Raw genomic sequence first — 10,237 nt, 5'->3', positions numbered from 1 at the left:
GCATCATATGACCCCTTTAACTGAAACTGAGCATATATAGGCTACTTATGTTACTTTTTTTTCCTCTTGTTTATCTGTCAACTAAATCAGATATATTCTGAGTATGTATGTACTACAGATTTTAGATTTTAGACATTTTAATTACATATAGTATGTATAGTATGTTTACCTCTAGGTGGAAAAAAGTCATTTGTACTACTATCTGTTAAAAATAAATGAAAAGAAACCTAGCATAGTGCATAATAATTTTACCTAACATTTAGAATTGATTTTACGACAGATATGAGCCGAAAGCGGGTGCGGAAAGATACTAACGTTAATTCCCCTGACAATATCACCGGTGATGATTCAACATCAACGAAAAACGGTGAGCAGATTACCTGTAATGAAGTATTCCATCCTTAAACTCTGACTGTACAAACAGTAGCACGTTGAATGCAGTTAAAGGTCAAATAATATATATATATATATATATATATATATATATATATATATATATATATATATAAAATAAAGGTTCTATGTACAAAGGTCTGCAAAAACACAATACCTCAAAACTGCTCAGAATGCAGATACAGTACCATATAATTAAGTAATAAATAAAATGCAGCGAAAGAGCTGTTGAAGATTAAACTTATACCTAAAAAGATTAGGTTTTGTGATAAAGATTAACCAATATTGCAGAGAATTTGAGAATGATAGGAAATTGCCTTTGACAAGTAACTGGTAGCGTAACAATATATAATAATATTTCTCTTTATTCAGTGAGGAACACCAGAGGCATCATTCACAGATACCTTGACACTCTAGAAGCCTTCAAGAAGGTGAAATCCATGAAAGCTGCATTTGATGCTATTGGAGTGGACAGAAACACAATTGCAAGAACTGCATCTGGCTGCACCTGATGTTTTGAAGACCATGGGCCAGTGGAACGACAAAACAGAGACACTGAGCACATTTATTGGGAAATGTCATTCTGCACTGACCACTGAAATGAAAGAAAAAAGGACTCAAATGAAAGCAGATGGAGATATTTGTAAACTTAAACTGTCCTGTTCCTTTAGGAGATGTGAACAGGGCTGCCTGGGTTATGTCCTTAGAGTGGCCTGTTCATTTGTTTGGCTTCACTCATGTCTTTTGCTTAGCTAAGCATTTTGTGACTTTGCATATTCTCATAAGACAAATCAGAGAGTCAGAAAAACAGTTTACAGTTGTGTTGTTTAGCCTTTAGGTGAGCTGTTACTTTGTTTCTATTTGAGTGTTTCCTATTAGGTTAATGTGAACTTCAGTGTGACCTACGTAGAGTTAGCTTACTGGAAAGCCTTTACATTTTAAACAATACAGTATTGTTTTGTTGATTTTACCTAATGGTGCACATTTTATGTTACATGTACTGCAATATAAATGTTCACGGCTAATAAAAAATTAAGTTCAAAGCAAATGTGTCATAACCCATTCATGATATCTTATGGATGTTTAAAAGAATACCTAACATTTCTCACTTTACTTAAAGCAGACAAGGACCACTTATAAATATTAATACCACGTTATAAAGCTTTTTAGATGTTTAAAAGAAGACTTTGTTTTCATCCCTTTACTTTAAGCAGTTAAAGACCACTCATAATATGTTCATTGTGTGTTATAAGTCATCACACTCTTCGTTACACTAAATATTTATAGGCACAAATAGGTAAGTATTATGATGCATTGTAACTGTTTTTATGATTATTTATCAGATGATACGACACATTATAATGTTGTTTATAAGGCATTATTATTAGGTATTATTGCCAATTATAAGGTGAGTTTCATTCAACATGCTATAATTCATCCCCAAACACCGTTGCATTGAAATCACATGACTGTGTGGCGCGCTGAAAAGAAAGGTTGTTAACAAGCTCAACGTCCAGTAACAAAAACCTTAAGTTCTTTGTGATTGTGGCTGCAACCTTGGGTAAGAGTGTCCTAATACGTACATATCTTTATTCTGAGGTGGATTTTATAGTACTGTTGTGATTTGGTGTAGTTGCTTTTGTGCCAGCATAGAATTTGTTTGGCCATTTTATTTTGATGGAGATATTTTTTCCAGAGATTTCTATGATGATCAGGGACTGTCCAGTTTGAACTGGCAGCATGTTTCCAGCATGTTTTATGGACATCAATGTAGCTCTACAGTGGCCTGTGTGAAGCACATAAGGATTCAGAACAATATCCCTAACTTGCTACTTCATTGTTGCAAGCAAACCCGCAGCAGAAAGTTTACAAGTTTAAAAGTGTTTTGAAACTAGCGTGTTAAAGTATAACAGGCTACTAGCTCATGTAGTGTATATTTTCGATGATAAGGGTTTGATGAAAATATTGTATTTTACTGTGTTGCATCAAAACAGAGTGAAATAAGGTTTTCATCAAGAGCTTGCTTTGTTATCCACAACAGATATTACCCATTAAAATACATGTTTTGGGTTTTCTGGCTTACATACTTGGTCTAATCTTTCAGAATAACTCTGTATTTCTCTAACACAGCACGCTTTAAACGTTCTTTACCGCCCAAAGGCCCGGGATTTGATGGATCGTAGTACACTTTCTTCATTAATTCTTCATTAAATCTTACCACCACCGTTTCTCAGAAAATAATGACAAAGCTTTTTTATTTATGTATTATTTACAGACGACATACAAGTACATTACATATGATTGGTTATACATCATCTAGATGTTGCAGGAATTTCACATTGTACATTGTTTTGTCATGAACTCGTTCGACATACTCTGCACAACAAACATTTGTTTTTCTTCATTTCATTAATCGATCATTGTCCATGTAACATTCACAATCGTCATCAATAATCTTATACAAAAGATGCATTATTTCAGTCTTAATAAGACGTTTAAATACGAGTTTTGCGAGGCCGATCGTACTGCAGAGGTTACCCATACACTGTAAAACTTTTCGTTGTAAATTTACAGTAAAATAATGGCAGCTGGGTTTCCAGCCACTTACTGTGTTTTTACAGGACTACTACTGTAATTACCAAATACAGTATCCTACTGTTGTATATATATTTTATTGTCATTTCAAATGAATAATGGACATGAAAAATATTTTACTCTAATCCCTAACAGGAAGTAGAATACAACATTCGAGTTTTACGTTTTATTTTTCTTTAAAGCAAACAATGGGAACATATGAGCCGAAATGCCATTTTATCTAAAACTTGTAAAATGCATTCAACAGTTAACAAACAGAAAATCCTATTTGTTAATTGTACATTAAAAGACCTTTTAAAGTGGCCTAGATACTGAAGTAGTTTAGAATTTTTTTCTATATTAAACAAAAAATAAACTTGCCTTATACAAACACGTTGGCTACAATACAACAGCTGTATTTTTTTTTTATAAAACAATTAAAATGCAATTTAAAGTTAACAAATACCAGAAGATTAACAGGGCAATAATCTTAATACACTTACTTTTCATGAGAAACAGCTTGAGTAATGAAAGGATTTAAACTAAATTCCATTCAAAATCTGCAGGTTTTCACAGAAGAGTAGTAACCTGTGGGTTCACAGTGCTGTGCTTTTTTTTACACAACATGTCCAGTCTTCTTTGAAGTTACTTTATCTTTCTTGTTCAGGGTTTATATCAAGGCACCGTCTGAAAGGCAAAAAATCTGTAAAATCATATTTTCCCTCAAGTTACCCTCAAATTGCAACATCACTGAGCAAAAATAAAAATGCATCCAAACATTTTGTTTCATCAAACTGTATTCTTCAATCAAACAAGTCCTCTAGGGTTGATCTCATAGATGATAAATTAGGGCTGGAGAACATGGATGGTGTGATGTTAATTGAAAACCAATCAAATATGTCATATTCAACAACATTTTACTATGATTTATTCATCATTATGTATTTTAAAATGTATTTAAGTGGGGTTGCCAGATTTCATATATATCCTTTAGGCCAACTGGACACCTCTGGTGTGACTTTAAATGCAGTCCTTGAGCCAAAAACTCGTCACCAAACACCAATGATCTGTACATATGGGTGCAGTCATTTTAGACACTTCCAAAGCTGAGGTGATAATACAATTAGTAAACACAAATTATGTTTCCATCTTTGTTTCCACTGTTTTTTTTTCTGTTCTAAAGAAGGGGGTGTCCCTATAGTGTATATACAAGCCATTGGTGTTTGGTGATGAGTTTTTGGCTCAGGGTCTGTATTTAAAGTCACACCAGGATGGAATGGAAAAGGGTCCTGTCCTTAACATTAGAGGCGTACAATTCTCTATAAGTTTATATTTCATAAATATTGAGGTTTGCACTCATGGAAATGATAAAGCGGTCAGATCTGATCATCCAAGGGGGTGACCCAATCCTTTGGGCAATATACTGTATATGAATGTAAAATATGATAAAGTCTAACCTCTGAACAAACACTTTCTGCATTCAAGCATTTTCTACCCGCCTGTTTGTAACATCCATATAATGCCAGTGAAAACTGAACAGCATTACACTTTTAAAAAGATCATTGATTGATTCCACTGGACATAAATATTGAGAGTTTTCTGGTTGTATATGATAGGGGTTGGTAAAAAACAAACTCAAATGTAACGTAATGTCATATAACACAGTTTTATTTCATTAAATGTATGTAATGAAATTAAATAAAGACCTTGGCTATTGGCCTGCTAGGCTCCACACTCTATTAGCAGCACAGTTCTCTTCGATTCATCCAGGAAAAGCAGACAATCTGAGAGAAATCAAGACTGAAAAAACCTTCACATGTAAAGCTCTGTAGTTTTCATTCATTTATTAATAGATTAAATTAAACCTTTTCATATTCCACTAGATCTAGGGGTGTAATGATTTGTGTATCAAAGAGATCACCCTTATCTTCTTGTTAGTGAGGACTTTGGAGTGAGCAGGGCAAGGGTCTGCTATTATGTTGTAAATCACATCACTGCCTTTGTCAAGTGTGCTCTAAATCTCCTCAAAGTCCTGACTAACAAGGGGATAAGGATGATCACTTCAAAACCTGGAAAATTTTCTCCATGGGATTATTCTCAGATAAGTTTGCATTTTGTTACGAAACCTTTTAACTAGTTTGAAAAAGATAGCAAGTGATGAATTATTTTTAGTTTGGGGTGTAATAACACTTCAGTGAATTTTCAGATGAATTTATAAATGTTATAGCATTAAAAGATCTAGGTAGTTTGGTGAAGTGGTTTTACAAAAATGTCATGGTAAATGTGTCTGTATCACGTTATTACTTGATGAATAAGAGAAAACAGATTTCACATTAGCAAAAGATTTTAGGCCAATACTGCCATCTCTGTCAGTGGGTCATGTGATCTCATAAACAACAATTATTATTTTTTTATAAAAATAATTTGTAAATTAAGATCATTATCTTGTAATTTATTTAGATGATTTTGATTATAACGGATTACATCTTTTAGTTTCAGCTCAATTCATCAGAAGAGATCAGAAGCAGAGTCCAGCTGTGTGTCTATGAAGAGAGAGACCTCTGGGATTCAGTCTTTAGATTTTAAGAGACGAGATACACGACCGGTTCTCAGGTAGAACATTTCTGTAAGAGATATGACTTGAAGATGTCAAACTGAATACATAAAGCATTATGCTTATCGGTTTTATTTTACAGTCATGAAGTCCTCACCACATTAAGATCAAATCTGCTGAAGAAGTTTGAGGGAACAGCGACGCAGAGAAACCCAACACTGCTGAATGAGATCTACACAGAGCTCTACATCACAGAGAAAACTAATAGGAAAATGTGTTTATCAAGTTGAAAAGCTTGCAATGTAATTTTAATATAATTATCCTGTGTTTGTTTATATGAACCCTGGAATCGAAAGGGTAGAGATTTATACTGTATCATCTTAAAGCTGCATAAATAAAAGTTGATGTGTATCAAAAGAGCGAACCTATCATCCTCATTACACAGTCCTTCTACGTCATCACATATAGCGTGCGTTATAAGTGAAACGATCAGTCTCTTAAAGGGCACACCGTGTGTTTTTACGTGTGCTTTTGGTAACTTACAGTGGTGGAGAAATAAGCTGCATGTCATCATGAAGTTTTATCCTGTCAGTTTTTCACCAGAGCCGCTCCAATCAGATTCAAATGCTCCACTCTCTAACCAAATTTAAAAGCTGCTGTCGAATTAATGAAGGTTTGATAAAAGAACTGTCACTTTCAGTTTTATGGAAATCATTGATATTACTTCAGTTACTGTCGCTGCAGGTTACTGGTAAGGAATACATTCTTGACTCTTGTTCTATATTCATACAGACAGTACTCTAAACACAACTGTAAGCTGCTGGGTGAACGAGATATTTGAAGAAAATGCAGTTGACAAAATGTGCAAACATTCAAACAGCTAGTAGGTGTCTAATAGAGTGCAGCAGAACAACATAAAGAATATAAGCCCTCTTAGCATTCCTGTTAAATGTAACTAAACTGGAAGTGGGCAGGACTTGGCCAATGAACTCTATCATGTATTCATAGTTTTCAGTAACGTGACCGGTTTGAATACCTGAACAGCAAAACATCCATAAAACTGCAGGACAAACTTGTACATTTTCTGTTTCACAACCGCAAATATTTAGATCACCTCTCAAATCATGTGACAAAAACATATTTTTAGCCATTTTGCAATCCATATTAAGCATCAGGGGAAATATTTTAATCATTAAACAGCTACACAAAACAGTTACATTTCCATGATATATTCAATGGTAATAGATTAAATTCAGTATTCGCCATATTAATAATACACAGATTACAAATTTAAGCAGATGATGCTGGAATATGAACCGCTTAACGGTTCAGTGTTTTCCTTCTAATGGTTTTCTATGGGAAACATTTAACGTGAAACGTTGCCCATTGCATTTATATTGAGTTCAGTGAACTCATTGTCATGTTCATGAAACCAGTCTGAGAGGATTTGGCCTGTTATCCTGCTGGAAGTAGCCATCAGAAGATGGGTCATAAAGGGATGGACATGGTCAGAAACAATAGGAAGACAGCTGGGGCACTGGTAAGCTCTCTATGCTCTCTATGTTTCTGTGTCATCTGTGGTATGTTCAGTTTGATCAACTACTACTAGTTCCCTATCAAAAGCTACTCTCGATGCTGCGCTGAATGCGCTAATGAGAACGTCTTTTGTTCGACCGGTTGTTGAAGCACGTGTGTCAAACACGCCAAAGTTTGGCTTATATAACCTCGGTCAGGTGACGTCACCTTGATCATGAACACCTGGAGGTTATAAATAGACGTGACGCGGAAACATCCTCAGGTCTTTTGTCTTCAAGGACCGCATTGTGTGTGAGTGTCTGTGTGTGAAAAAATATATATAAAATATATATAAAAGAGAAGAGAAAAAAAAAAAGATAATATGACGCATCAAGAAAGGAGATGCTTGCCTCCGTGCCAGAGGCAGCTCTCCGATGACGATCAGCATAACTTTTGTTTCGAGTGCTTGGGAGAAGAGCACACGATCCTCGGGCTCGAGGGCGAGTCAAGAGCACTGTGATTTGTTTTCTATCAAGGTGCTTAGCCTTTCGCCTCGCCTTTTTTAAAGGAGGATCGAGTGGATCGCGTGCTGGACGTCCTTTCAGACAAAAATTTGACCTGAGGATGTTTCCGCGTCACATCTATTTATAACCTCCAGGTGTTCATGATCAAGGTGACGTCACCTGACCGAGGTTATATAAGCCAAACTTTGGTGTGTTTGACACACGTGCTTCAACAACCGGTCGAACAAAGACGTTTCTCATTAGCGCATTCAGCGCAGCATCTCGTTCCCGCTTTTTCAGGGAACAGGGTTACAGTCAAGTAACCCGAGACGATCTCACTCTTTTATTAGATCTAAATGTCCTTCACAGCTCACTGTACTAAACAGGCTTTCTATTCATTGAAGTTTACATTCAAACATACTTTATCTGCTGTTCTGTTATTAAAATAACTTGAGCTTTGAACTTTTTTAGTTTCATAAGCCTTTAAAACAGACATTACTTCTGTAAACGGAGCTGTACCAGGATCAGAACCTCTTTCCTTAATTCTCTTTTCTGATGGAAAAACATTAGTATTAACATCATTGGATGAGTTATCCTGAAACGTTACGTTTATTTTGAAAAAGGCATGTATCGTTAACTTTTTCCAGGCCAAACATCACGTGCGATCAGGAGCTAAAAGATAGAAACACAGGCTGTGTCTACACTGCAAGTCAACAGATCTGATCTTTTGAACGCTCTTTACATGAACTTTAGTCACGACTGGTGTCTGATATCTGTGTTTACATCATTCCCAAGGGATTGCTTCATGCACAAGGTAGACAGTCGGCTTCTTAATATAATTTCTATATTTCACGTCGAGTGGCCGTTATTATTTCCCAGCATGGAAGACCGTTGTCATGGATGTTTTGCAGCACATCCTGCACACTTGAATTTATCCAAAGGTAAAAATGGACTTAAATATGCATATGCGTATTTATATTACTGAAAGGGATAGTTTCTGTCTTTTACTTTCGTCGGAAGCATCCTAAGTAGGTGACCTTCTTGTTTTTAGACAAATCCAGTAGAAGTTATAATAAACACTGTTTCTGATCAAAAAAATGTGTTTATTATAACTCCGACTGGATTCATCTGTAAGAAGAAAGTCACCTACACTTAGGATGCTTCCAATGACTGCTTCCAACATAATTTTTGGGCAAACTATGCCTATATTTAAGAGGGTTTAATGTTGATTTTCCTCTCAGACTCTCTTAAAGGGAATCAGAGGTGTGTTGCTGATATTCTCCGTGCTTGAGTTCATCATCTCCATCTGTCTGTCAGCGTTCGCCTGTAAAGCCGACGCCTGCTGCTGTCCTCCTCAGGTGAGTCGTGAGTCAAATCAGGACTTCCCCTCACCAGCTCAAACGCTACGTTACAATACAGTATTTACAATCTTGCTTTTCCTTCCTTAAATTCCTCCTAAAAGCGAGTCTTCTGCTACAGTGAGCTTTCTAAAGCTGAACTACTAAAAGCAGTGTATGGCATCTCACAGTAAAAGGCATAAAACACTACTGTATTTCTTCCAAAGGTGCAGTTTGCTCAGGTTTTACCTCCACAGTCGTCTGATGTGGTTCGTTTCCAGGATCTGAACAGATCAGAGGTAAGAGACGCTGGAGCACCTCTTTAATTAGACTTTTAATTGAAATCAAAAAAAGCTTTAGAAAGCATTATTCGCTTTCGAGGAGCCTCCGATGTTCTTCTGAGCAGATTCAGTCACTCTTAACACACCGCAGGAAAATCTGACCAGATAATCCTCACAACCACAAGATGATCGGGAAATAACCTAGGTTTGTCAGAAATCAGCTCAAAATCAGCCCAATATTAAGTAAAGATCATGTTTCAGAGGAGAGGAGCATTTTCAGATTTGGATTAAAGCTTACGAAGGCAAAGTAATATTTTGAAGATTTCTCACCGCAAAAAATTCAACGTGAGCTAATCAAATAAATACAGTTCGTTTTGATTTCATGATTATATCCCACGTGGAGCTTATAGGTTATAAATACCTTGTGTTTTGATCTGGTTTTATCTAAAGAAGATCTAACAACGGATTTTTTATTACGCCGTTTTAGTCAATGACTGGGAGACTTGAATGTTTTATTGAAAGTTTATGTACATTTGATTAACAGAAACTGGTAAATTTTTCCCCATGACGGCTCTAGTGAACATTTTTTTTGCACCCTTAAAATGTAATATTTTCAAAAAGTGTCCTGTCCCAAACCCTACATCAATGGAAATCTTATTTCTTCACATGTATAAATCTCTATTTATTTATGACAACAAGTAATCAAGCAATAATTCAGATCATATAGCGCTTATTTTTTTCTTTTCTTGCAGATACCCGTGACCAGCAGCTCTTTCATTCATCAACATCCTGCAGACGTTCCTCCACAATACACTGAAAGCAAATATGAATAAGTGTTCCCTCAAAAAAAAAAAGGAACATACAGGACATGTTCAAAAATTTCCATACATGGGAATCTATACTGAAGTATATTCATGGACCATGTATGAATATAATTTGAGAATTTAAAAGTACATGTCAAACCTGTAGTACATTTTACAAGAAACAGCTTAATTGAAAAACTAAATTTCTCCTTGTTTTATATAGCTGAAAACATTCATAAACATTTCTATCACTTTGTAATATATCACTATAATATAT

At 35.5% G+C, this 10,237-nt stretch overlaps 1 long non-coding RNA gene across 1 annotated transcript; it reads left to right on the top strand.

Annotated features, from left to right (window-relative positions):
- Positions 1–8,744: 8,744 nt before the first annotated feature.
- LOC122327881 lies at positions 8,745–10,035 on the top strand. The gene is made up of 3 exons (XR_006247732.1): positions 8,745–8,897; positions 9,104–9,175; positions 9,910–10,035. It is a non-coding gene; the product is annotated as an uncharacterized LOC122327881 (long non-coding RNA).
- Positions 10,036–10,237: the final 202 nt, after the last annotated feature.

The sequence above is a fragment of the Puntigrus tetrazona genome, chromosome 22 (assembly GCF_018831695.1).
Source record: "Puntigrus tetrazona isolate hp1 chromosome 22, ASM1883169v1, whole genome shotgun sequence".
Classification (NCBI taxonomy): Eukaryota; Metazoa; Chordata; class Actinopteri; order Cypriniformes; family Cyprinidae; genus Puntigrus; species Puntigrus tetrazona.
Note: the sequence above shows the minus strand (reverse complement) of the source record. Positions and strands in the feature narration are given on the sequence as shown.